Source organism: Pan troglodytes, chromosome 15, assembly GCF_028858775.2.
Source record: "Pan troglodytes isolate AG18354 chromosome 15, NHGRI_mPanTro3-v2.0_pri, whole genome shotgun sequence".
In the NCBI taxonomy this organism is placed as follows: Eukaryota; Metazoa; Chordata; class Mammalia; order Primates; family Hominidae; genus Pan; species Pan troglodytes.
This window is the reverse complement of record NC_072413.2, coordinates 17,905,663-17,918,493: the sequence shown is the minus strand read 5'-3', so window position 1 is coordinate 17,918,493 and position 12,831 is coordinate 17,905,663.

Below are 12,831 nucleotides of genomic sequence, written 5' to 3'. Positions count from 1 at the left end.
GTCAAGTGGTTAGCAGATTCCAGGTCTGGTGTGGGCTTGCTTTGTGGTTCATAGACAGCCATGTTTCTACCATGTCCTCACATGACAGAAGGGATGAGGGAGCTCTCTATGGTGCCTTCAATAGGGGCTACTAATCCCACTCATGTGGTCCCTACCTTCATGATCTAATCATTCCCCAAGGCCCTACCTCCAAATATCATCACATAGGGAATTAGATTTCAACACTTGAATTTGAGGGGGACAATAACATTTGGTCTATAGCATCAGGTTACCCAGAGCCTTATGCATTCAGAGGAAATCCAAAATCACCTATAAGTATTCACTGCTCCCCTCTGGGCTTAGGGAAATCTTTAATTGCAGCTCTTGATTCAGCTTGGTCCAAACTTAACTTCTACATTTGCCTGCATAACTTGTTCATGGGATAGAGGGAAGTTTAGAGGAAACTGACCATTTGGAGTTTTAGGACAATTGATGGAAGAGGGCTTGGCATCTGCATGAGAAGTGGAGGGAGAATAGAACAAAGGCACAGAAGGAGAGAGCACAATGAGAAAGGGAAAGAGGGACATCTGGACATAAGGGCCAACTGGAGGGCAGGGAAGGTAATTTTCCTTGCATTTTAAACTCAGACCACATATCACATCAGAATCACCTGAGGGAGACATTTTCAATGCATATTCCTGAGTTTCTTCTCTTGGAAATTTTTATTTCTTAAATCTTGAGTTGTGCTGATTTATCCATATTTATCATAAGAATTTTGGATAATTCTTACTTTGGGAGGCCCAGGCAGTGGATCACTTGAGGTCAGGAATTCAAAACCAGCCTGGCCAATATGGTGAAACCTCATCTCTACTAAAAATACAAAAATTAGCCAGGCATGGTGGTGCACGCATGTAGTCACAGCTACTTGGGAGGCTGAGGCAGGAGAATCACTTGAGTCAGGGAGGCAGAGACGACAGTGAGCTGAAATCATGCCACTGCACTCCAGCCTGGGCAACAGTGAGACTCCATCTCAAAAAAAAAAAAAAAAAAAATTGTGGATAATTCTGATGCAGTTAGAAAACAATGCAGAGCTTGACAACCACTGGGTTGGGACGTATATCAAGAAGACATTTGATTATGTAAAATAACTGCAAAACAAACTGAAGGGGAATTATTTTAAAATGCTTGAATATAATTATATAATTCAACTCTTCCTATGTACATAGTTTGACCACATATTTCATGTCTGCTATACTAAGATTGGAAATGTGTAGAAGTTTTTTTAAAAATCAGGTAGAAGCACAGAAAAAAGGAGTTGGAGAGAAAAGAAAACTAGCTATTGTCTGGTAACAAGAGAAGAGAAGGGAAACAAAGTAGCATATTTTTGTTCATTGTTTGATGGCATCTAAATTATGATCCCAAATATTTTTTTTCTAAGAAATCCAATAATACAAGTATTCAGAGAGGAGTACCAACACTGATTTACTGATTTATAATTTGTATATTTGTTCCTGCCAAATCTCATGAGGTGGGGTCTGGTGGGAGGTGCTTTGGTCATGGGGGCAGATCTCTCATGAGTTGGTCCTGTCCTTGCAATAGTGAATGAGTACTTGTGAGATCTGGTTGTTTAAGGGTGTGGCACCTCCCTCCCACTCTCTTTTGCTCCCACTTTTGCCTCGTGATGTGCAAGCTTCTGCCTCACCTTCTGTTATGAGTAAAAGCTCCCTGAGGCCTCCCAGAAAGCCAAGCAGATACCAGCACCACATTTGTACAGCGTGTAGAATTGTGAACCAATTAAACCTTTTTTCTTTATAAATTACCCAGCCTCAGGTATTTCTTTATAGCAATGAAAGAATGGCCTAACACAGAAAATTGGTACTGAAGAGTGGTGTTTTGCTATAAAGATACATGAAAATGTGGAAGTGACTTTGGATGTGAGTAACAGGCAGAGGTTGGAAGAGTTTGGGGGGCTCAGAAGAAGACAGAAAGATAAGGAAAAGTTTGAAATTTCTTAGAGACTGGTTAAATGGCTGCATTCTGTTCATGCCCTGGGAATTTGTGGAAGTTCAAACTTAAGAATGATGATTTAGGGTGTCCGATGGAAGACATTTTTAAGCAGGAAAGCATTCAAGGTGTGGCCTCACTGCTTCTATACTCAGATCCAGGAGCAAAGAAATGACTTAAAGCTGGAATTTATGTTTAAACGGGAAGCAGACCAGAAAAAGTTGGAAAATTTGCAGTCTGGCCATGTGACAAAGAAAGAAAAAAGCTTTTTCCAGGAGAAGAATTTGAGCAGGCTGTGGAGCAAACACTTGCTAGAGAGTTGCATAATTAAAATGAAAGCCAGATGCTGATAGCCAAGACAATTGGGAAAAGGCCTTACATGCATTCCAGAGATCTCCATGGCAGTCCATCACATCACAGACCTTGAGGCCTAAGAGGAAAGAATGCTTTTGAGGGCCAGGACTTTACTGCTCCACACAGCCCCGGGACACTGCTCCCCACATTCTGGCCACTTCAGCAGCAGTCTCAACTCAGAAGACCCCCGATACAGCTCAGGCTACTGCTTCAGAGGGTGCAAGCTATAAGCCTCAGAAACTTCCATGTGGTGTTAAGCCTATGGGCATGCAGAGTGCAAGAGTGATGTCTTGGCATTCTCTGCCTATATTTCAGAGGATGTATGAGAAAGCCTGGGTGTTTAGGCAGAAGCCTGCTGCAGGGGTGGAGCCATCACAGAGAACCTCTCCTAGGGCAGTGCCAAGTGGAAATGTGGGGTTGGACCCCCACACAGTCTTCAATGGGGTACTTTCTAGAGGAGCTGTAAAAAGGGACCATCATCTTCCAGATTCCAGAATAGTGGATCCACTGGCATCTTGCACTCTGTGCCTGGAAAAATTGTAGGCACTTAACCCCAACCCCTGAAAGCAGCTGTGGGGGCTGTACCCTGCAGAGATGCAGGGACAGAATTTGCCCAAGACCTTGGGAGCCTACCCCCTGCACCAGTGTACCCTGCATGTGGGACACATAGTCAAAGGAGATTATTTTTGAGGTTTAAGATTTAACAACTGCCCTGGTAGATTTCAAACTCATGTGGGGCATGTAACCTCTTTCTTTTGGCCAAGTTACCCCTTTGGGGATGGGAATGCCTGTACCACAATGCCTGTACCCCAATTGTGTCTTGAAGTAAATAACTTGTTTTTTATTTTACAGGCTCATAGGTGGAAAAGACTTGCCTTGCCTCAGATGAGAACTTGGACTTGGGACTTTTGAGTTAACGCTGAAATGAGTTAAGGCTTTGGAGGACTGTTGGGAAGGCATGATGGTATTTTGCAATGTGAGAAAAACATGAGATTTGGGGCTTGTCCTGGGGTGGAATGATATAGTTTGGATGTTTGTCCCTGCCAAATCTCATGCAATCTTAATTCCCAATGCTGGTGGTGGGACCTAATGGGAGGCATTTGGGCCAGGGAGACAGATACCTCATGGCTTGGTGCTATCCTTGCAATAGTGAGTGAGTACTCATGAGATCTTGCTATTTAAGGATGTTGCACCTCCCCCACAACTCTCTCTCTTGCTTCTGCTTTGCCATGTGATGTGGAAGCTCCCACTTTTTAACTTTTGCCAAGAGTAAAGGCTCCCTGAGGCCTCCCCAGAAGCTGAATGGATGATAGCACCATGCTTGTACAGCTTGCATTAAAGCTTGTGAACCCGTTAAACATATTTTCTTTATATTTACCCAGTTGAAGGTATTTCTTTGTAGCAAGGCAAGATTGGCCTAACACATACCATCCCAATATAGTTTGAATATCTGTCCCTGCCCAAATATCATGTTGAAATGTGATCTCTAGTTTTGGAGGTGGGGCCTAGTGGGAGGTGTTTCAATCATGGGGGTGAATCTTCATGAATGGCCTGGGCCATCCCCTTGGTGATGAGTGAGCTCTTGCTCTGAGTTCTCATGAGATCTGGACATTTACAGGTATGTGGCACCCCCGCCCCTGCCAAAAAAGTAAACTTGCTCCTGCTTTCACCATGTGACATGTCTGCTCCTCCTTTGCCTTCTGCCAGAATTGTGAGCTTTCTGAGACCTCCCCAGAAATGGATGCCAGCATTATGCTTCCTATACAGCCTGCAGAACCATGAGCCAATTAACTCTCTTTTTTCTTTTTCTTTTTCTTTCTTTCTTTCTTTCTTTCTTTCTTTCTTTCTTTCTTTCTTTCTTCTTTCTTTCTTTCTTTCTTTCTTTTTTTTCTTTCTGTTTTCTTTCATCTTTCCTTCTTCTTTTTTGATGGAGTCTCACTCTGTTGCCTGGGCTGGAGTGCAGTAAGTGGTACGATATTGGCTCACTGAAACCTCCGCCTCCCGGGTTTAAGTGATTCTCCTGCCTCCACCTCCCAAGTAGCTTGGGATTACAGACACCTGCCACTACACCCAGCTAATTTTTTGTATTTTCAATAGAGATGGGGTTTCACCATGTTAGCCAGGCTAGTCTTGAACTCCTGACCTCATGATTCACCGGCTTTGGCCTCCCAAAGTGCTGGGATTACAGCCTCTTTTCTTATACATTACCCAATCTCATGGAGTTTCTTTATACCAGGGCAAGGATGGCCTATTCCACCCCCGCAGGATGTTATCCTTATTGAGACCAGTTGGCCAGAAGAGAAATTAAATTTACTGCACTCTGATTTGGTGTTGGTCCTACAATCCTCAAATAAGATTGATCATAAACTTCAAAAGTCTATTGACAAGGAAGCTATGCATGTTGCAAGTTTCATTAAAGAATATGATGATGCATGTGGGGACTTTTTTGGCTGGTTGTGTTGTTTACTGTCCTCTGATTCTATCTATAACTTTCTTGTATGCCCAATCTTCACTATTTTTATACATGTATTGCTATTTTATCATTATATGTCTCGTCAATGCCATGCCTATTGTAGGAAAAGAAAAGGATGCAATCAAAGACCCATAAATCATCATAAATTGTAGGATAGACCTGATCCAGTTGGCTTTTCAGATTGAACCCTAGGCCTTACTCCCTCTCACCACTTAAACAATTGGCTATTAAATCAGGTCAGATTGTGTCCTTCTTCTATGATCTGAACTCACTAATATTGAAACTATCATCACCAATGACAGATGACCAAATAAACAACCCTGGGAATGAGATTTCCTAGCATTGTGGGACTTCCTGTTGGTTGTTGGCCTTCACATACATTCCATAAAATGATCTTTGGCCAATAGTGGGGACTGAGGCCTCAACTCTGACCTTTTATTCTCTTGCCAAAAATCCTGTCTAAGGGGCCTGGAGATTCACACTCCACAAGCCATAAAATCTCATGATTTTTTTTTTCAATTAACCTGGTATAATGTGGCTTATTTTCCAAGCTGACCCTGTGATAGCATCACATAACACATGGCAGACCCCCTTATCTTAACTCAAGTGTTCCTTTCTACTGACTTCATGTCTTTACACAATGGTTTAACTCCCTTGACCAACTGTCAACTAAAGAATTCCTAAAACTCACCTATGACTTCTAAGACCCCTTGTTGAGATGTCTTGCCTTTTCAGGATGAACCAATGTATACCTTCCACTTATTGATTTACAATTTAATTTGCAACTTGTGTCTCCATGAAATGTACAAAATCAAACTGTAAGCTGACCACCTTGGGCTCACTCTCTCAGAAGCTCTTAAGACTGTGTAACCCTAGGCCATGGTCACTCACACTGGCTTAGAATAAAGCCATCTAAATACTTTGGCAGAATTTGGTTTTTTCATCACCACAACTGAAAAAACTTGACCTTCACAAAGCCACTTTTCTGTTTAGTAGAAATTTCCCAGGGCTACAAAGCCTTCACTGTATGAGCTGCAAATCAAGCCAAAATGTTATCAGAGATGAAGAGATGGGGCTAGCCATCAGGCCTGGGGATGGACCTCCCTGGAGCTGGGCATTCAAGAGGATGAGTGCAGCAGAAGGCGTATCCAGGGAGGTCTGGTCTGCTGATTTTTCTAGGCATAAAGCAAATTTATTTTTTAAATTAAAATAAAAATGCATGCACTTTCAAATGTACTTAGTGTAACATATTGAACTTAAATTCCAGTTTTCCTGGAATTACTTGTGTCTTGAGCTAAAGACTGTATTTGGTATAACAGGGAAGGAAAGAAATTATTTTTCCCACAAAATTAGTTTAAAAACACATATAATTAAACAAACTAAAAATATTATCTCATCTGTTAAAGAATATTTACTAATTCACAGATATTACCCAAAGTTTAGAAAACCACCTAAGAACAATTGTTTAAAAATTATTTAGGGAAAATGAAGCAAAATTGTTGTTACAATCTGAGATTTTAACAGCCAGTGCACTCCTGTTCCTCAGCTGAATGTCCCCTTCATTCTGAATGTCTGCAGTAGAATTGAACTGGGGAGCAGTTAGGTTCCAGGGAAATATTCACTCCTGTTTTCTTCTCTCCCCAATCTCAGCCTTTCAGTGACTGTTTGGGCAAAGCCTCCCTTGTGGTAGAAGATGCCTCACTTCTGGGGAGAGGAGGCTCCTCATCTTGCAGACAAGAAGCAGCACCCACTGGTTCCTGCTCCAAAAGCCATTAACATTATAAACTGGCCAGGTGCGGTGGCTCAAACCTGTAATCCCAGCACCATTTGGGAGGTTGAGGCAGAAGGATTGCTTGGGCCCAGGAGTTTGAGAACAGCCTGGGCAACAAAGTGAGACCCAATCTCTACAAAAACTAGAGAAAAAATAGCTGGGTGTGGTGGCACTCACCTGTACTAAGGAGGCTGGGCTGGGAGGATCTCTTGAGCCTAGGTGGTTGAGGCTGCAGTGAGCCAAGATCACGCCTCTGCACTTGAGCTTGGGTGACAGAGTAAGACCCTATCTCAAAAAATAAATTACAAACTGATTCACAATAACTTTGGTTTTGTCACTAATATGCTGAATATTTTTGTTACAACTAATATGCAAAATGCAAACTGCTATCACTACCATTCGGATAATGGTATTAGCTGTCCTACATACCTGACGACCTAATGCTTAACCTAATCTTCCTCTTTCCCACTTTGATTTGGAAACTTGTTGCAATAGAGTTCTTTACCCCAAAGTCTTAAGGAATTCAAGACAAGGCTAGAATATGTTAAGATACCACAAAAACAAAAAATATACATAGTTAAGAGCTTTCATGAGTAAGCAAATTTTATACATATAGAAATAATTTACATGCAAATGACCAAGAGGAAAGGTTAAGTGACTCTAGTGTAAATAATTAGTTTTCTGATCCTGCCAGAGCATATTAAGAAACATTCACTTTGGCAGAATTATATGGATTTGAAGAAGTAACAAGTGGGTTTCTCTAAAGCACAGTTTGGCTTTTTACTAGAATATCAAGTCACCTTTGTTGGGTGAGGAGAGTACAAAGGGAGTGGGCAGCTGGTGAAAATAAACATTTTAAATTACTTAAAACTTCAACAAATGGGATCTGTATTTAAATCTGTTTTGGTCTATCTTCCCTTTGTTTTTTCTAAGCCCAACAATGCAAACCTCAGCCACTGTCAAGGGCAATCTCAGACTGGGGGTTGCTGCCTAGGGTGAGGTTCTAGCAAGACTTACAAGCAGAGCTCAGGGAAAAGTCTGCATGGGAAAACAGAGCCAGACTTAGAAGGCATTGCTGATGAATCCCATTTTCTTATTACAGGAGAGCTAGCAAAAACTGCAATATGATGTGTAAAGTCAGTGTAATCTTATGGAAGTCATATAAAAGTCAGAACATGAGGCATGAGATACCTCAGATGTTGTTCCCTCTAAATCTCATGTTGCATTGTGTTATCCCCAGTGTTGGTGGTAGGTCTGGAGGCAGGTGATTGGATCATGGGGATGGATTTCTCAGGAATGGTCTAGCATCATCTCCCTGGTGCTGTCCTTGTGATGGTGAGTGAATTCTTGCAAGATCTATTTGTTTAAAAGTGTGTGGTGTTTCCCCTGCCTTGCCAGGTGATGTGCCTGCCTGCTCCTTCTTCATCTTCTGCCATGAATAAAAGCCTCCTGAGGCCTCACCAGAAGCTAGGCAGATGCCAGAACCATGCTTGTACAGCCTGCAGCTATACAAACTTCTTTTCAAACCTCTTTTCTTTATAAATTACCCAGTCTCAGGTATTTCTTTATAGCAAGGCAAGAATGGCCTAATACAGAAAATTGGTACTGAGACATGGGGCATTGCTATAAAGATACTTGAAAATGTGGAAGTGACTTTGGAACTAGGCAACGGGCAGGAGTTGGAAGAGTTTGTAAGGCTCAGAATACAGGAAGATGAAGGAAAGTTCTGAATGTCTTAGAGACTAGTTAAATGGTTGTGACCAAAATGCTGATAGGGATATGGACAGTGAAGGATAGGCTGATGCGGTCTCAGATGGAAATGAGGAACTTACTGGGACTTCGAAAAAAGGTCATGCCTGTTATGCCTTTGCAAAGAACTTGGCTGCAGTCTGTTCATGTACTAGGGATCTGAGGAAGTTTGAACACTCAGATGCAGGAGCAAAAAATGACTTAAAGTTGGAATTTACAATTAAATGGGAAGAGCAGACCATACAAGTATAGAAAATTTGCAGCCTGCCCATTTGGCAAAGGAAGGTAAAGCATTTTCAGGGGAAGAATCTAAACAGGCTGTGGCACTAAACAGGCAACCACTTATTAGAGATATTTGCATAACTGAAAAAAAAGCTAGGTGCTGATAGCCAAGACAATTAAAAAAAGGCCTTGAAGGCATTTCAGAAATCTTTGCAGCAGCTCATCCCAGCAGAGACCTAGAGGTCCAGGATGAAAGAATGGTTTCCTGTGTAGTGGGATTTTGAAAATTAATTAATTTATTTACTTATTTATTCTGAGATGGAGTCTCACTCTGTCACCCAGGCTGGAGTGCAGTGGCACAATCTCAGCTCACTGCAAGCTCTGCCTTCTGGGACATGCCATTCTCCTCTCTCAGCCTCCCAAGTAGTTGGGACTACAGGTGACTGCCACCATGCCTGGCTAATTTTTTGTATTTTTAGTAGAGATGGGTTTTCACTGTCTTAGCCATGATAGTCTCAATCTCCTGACCTCATGATCTGCCCGCCTCAGCCTCCCAAAGTGCTGGGATTACAGGCGTGAGCCACCGTGCCCAGGCTGTAGCAGGATTTTTTAAGGAATCAGAGAGACTGATGGGGTTGAGGAGGATATTTATTATTTAGGTGCACCGGCCCAGTCAGATTAACATCCAAAGGACTGAGTCCTGAACAAAGACTTAAGTTACCTTTTAAGCATTTTGTGGGGTGGTGGGGAGTGCGGAGATCTGTGCAGGGGGAAGCATATTACAGAAGCGAGAAACAAAGACAGTTATTCAATTAATTGAGACATGCATTATATCATTTCTTACTTTTCAAGGAAAAACATGTTTTACGACTTGAGTTTATCTGTCTAGTGACCTTGCAGCTGCACAGCTAGAGAAACAGGGTCTTCACAATGCCTGGGAAAGGAAGAGAGATGAGGCTCACTAGCCACAGAAAAACAGGCAGTTAATTTTTAAAGGGCTCCAGCTCTTTCTCTTTCTCAGGGGGGATTTGGGTTTTCTTACATACAACTGAGTTTCTGCTTACACATTCTTTAATTTCTTTTAATTCCTGTTCCACTTGGACCGGGGCCAGGGCACCACTGCCCTGTACCACTCCCAGGAGGGTGTTCCTTGCATCCTGGCCCTTCTAGCTCCAGCCTTGGTTCAAAGGGCTCCAGATAGAGCTCAGGCCATGGTCTCAGAGGGTGCAAACTATAAGCCTTGGTGGCTTCCATGTGGTGTTAAACCTGCAGGTGAGCAAAGTGCAAGAGTGAAGGAGGCTTGGCATTCTCTGCCTAAATTTCAGAGGATGTATGAGAAAGGCTGGATGCCCAGGGAGAAGCCTATGCCCAGCTGGAGCCCTCAAAGGGGACCTCTTCTAGGACAGTGCCAAGTAGAAATGTGGGGTTGGAGGCCCCACTCGGGGTCCTGACTGGGGGAGGCTGCCTAGTGGAGCTGTGGGAGGGGGGCTGCTGCCCTCCAGATCTCAGAATGATAGAGCCACCAGCAGCTCATGTCTTCAGTGTAGAAAAGCTGTGGGAGCAGAGCTGCCCAAGGCCTTGGGAGCCCACCCTGTGCATCCTGGGAATGCTCTACGTTCCCAGGATGTGGGACATGGTTTCAAAGGAGATTATTTTGGAACTTCGAGATTTAATGACTGCCTTGCTGGGATTTGAACTTGTGTGGGGCCTGTAGCCCCTTTCTTTTGGCCAATTTCTCTCTTTTGTAGTGGGAATGTTTACCCAATGCCTGTACCCCAATTTTATCTTAGAAGTAAATAACTGGTTTTGATTTTACAGGCGCATCAGTGGAAGGGACTTGCCTTGTCTCAGAAGAAACTGCACTTTCGAGTGATGCTGAAACAGGTTGAGACTTTTGGGGGACTATTGAGAAGGGATGATTGTATTTTGCAATGTGAGAAGGACATGAGATTTGAAGGGCCAGGGATGGAATGAAATAGTTTGGATGTTGTACCCTTTAAGTCTCATGTTGAATTGTAATTCCCAGTGTTGGAGTTGGGGTCTGGTGGGAGGTGATGGGGTCATGAGGGCTGATTTCTCATGTTTAGTACCATCCTCTTGGCACTGTCCTTTTAAGAGTGAGTGAGTTCTCATGACATCTGGCTGTTTAAAAGTGTGTGGCACCTCTCCCTGCTTGCTCCTGCTCTGGCCATGTGACATACCTTCTTTTGCTTCACCTTCTGCCATGTGTAAAACCTCCCTGAGGACCCTTCTTGAAGCCAAGCAACTGCCAATGCAAAGCTTCCTGTACAGCCTGCAGAACTGTGAGCCAAGTCAACCTTTCTTTTCTGTATAAATTAGGTAGTGCTTAGGTATTCCTTTATAGTAATGCAAGAATGTCATAATACAAGGCATAATGGTTTGCATTTTAAAAATGAAAATTAGATTTATGTAATTTATCATGAAAAGATGAAATGAGTTAATAATGAGCAATATCTACATGTTGTCTTAGAGGTGCTGACAATGTGTCAAGGAATTACATGCATTGATCAAGCAGTTTACCTTCAAGTTGAATAACAAGATATTCCTATCTAACATAACAAAATTTTGACATTATTTGGGAGACTGGAAATAATGCTACATAATATCAGATTGTCAAAGCCAAATAAATATAGAGACAAACATCTGAAATTAAAATGTTTTATTTGAGATACAAGTATTACAATTTGACACATACATGCAGAATGGGTGTCTTTAGTATGTCCGAAACATAAAGAGAAAGTTAGAGGTTTTATAAAAAGGGAGACAGAGAGAAAAACGGTATGTATTTCTCTTTGAGAAAGATCACTGGCACCAGTAAGGTTTTTGAGAGCTGGCAGGCTCTGATAGGTGAGGGACAGTGGTGGGTAAAGCTAGTCTTAGTGTTCAAGAGGTTGTACAGCGACTACAAGTTAGGCTTAATCATCCCTTAGTGCTAGGATGGACCTGTCCCAGTTGCTCCGTCCCACATCTGGGAAAGGTATGGAGGTCTACGTCAGGTCTATGTCAAGATTTATGGCTTAAAACATCTATCAGAGGAAAAAAATAAAACTGACCAGTAATCCCAGGAGAGAAACATACCTTGCAAATTCGAAGATAATTCTAATTTTATTTAACAATTTTAAACTTAATTAACGTATCCAAGATTCGCCTAACTCATGTCAAACAAAGTATGTTTGGGTTCATTAATATATATTTTATATGAGCATTCTTTTATTTAAACCATCCTTTTTTCCTAGAATGATGGATTAGGGGCTTTCGGTGTGCCTCAGCCACTTGGAAGTAGAAAAATAAGCATAAAGATAAACTTTGTGAGCTTCAATTCAAGAAGAAAAATAGGAATTCACAGGAATAGAGAAGAACACTCCAGACCCTGTGGAGGGAGAGGTGGGAAAGCAGCCTCTGCGATAGCATTTTGTTCATAAAAGGGAGTGAAACTGCAGTACGAGAGAAGAACATCCAGTCTCCCTCTGCGACTCACCTTTCCACTGGGGATCTGTGCAACCCAGATTAAGGGAGAGCAGTCTGTTTCTCCCAAGAAAGCACTTATGTGCTTAGAGCTGGCACAAAAGTGGCTGAGAGATGGGGAAAGAGGAAAGACACTCAGAAAAGCTGCAGGCATTTCCGCAGACCTGGGACTGAGAGAAGGATGCCATTTTTAATCTGGTCTCATACAAAGTCAATCATTCTTTGGTGCCTGGCAATGGTGGCCACTGCAGACACTTTAATCTTGGGCTAGGAATTGAAGTGCTTGCTCTGGAGCAGGGGAGCAGCCTCCACAGCCAGAATTGAGTGTTGAGTGTGGAAAGTGCCCCAGCAGTAGGTGTTGGAATTAGGCTCTCTCATCTTGCAGGACTGTAGTGGGAAGAGAGTTGCTAAAGCAGAGGTTTCTCAGGGATGGTGAGACTTGCAGCCAAGAACAGCTTTGCAACCTGGAACTGGTCTGTGTGTGTCATTGCTGGGTGTCCCAGCCTGCTCCCTTGGTCAGTTGAGAGAGTACCTCATCAGCTCCAAGAAACAGGAGGGAGGTGAATCCGTTTCCCCAGGAGACCTAAACTTTGGTGAGGACCAGTCCTAAGGGAAGGAGGAATACAGCTTGCCGAACACACCCCTTGAGTCAAAGGAAACATGATCATGACATCAGCTGCTGAAAGGGGCACACCAAAGCCTGGGAACAGATTTAGAGAGGTGGTCATCTCTTGCCCTCTGTCACCTTCCTAGTGCACTGCTGCAGACCCAGCAGTGGTCATCCTGTTGGGAC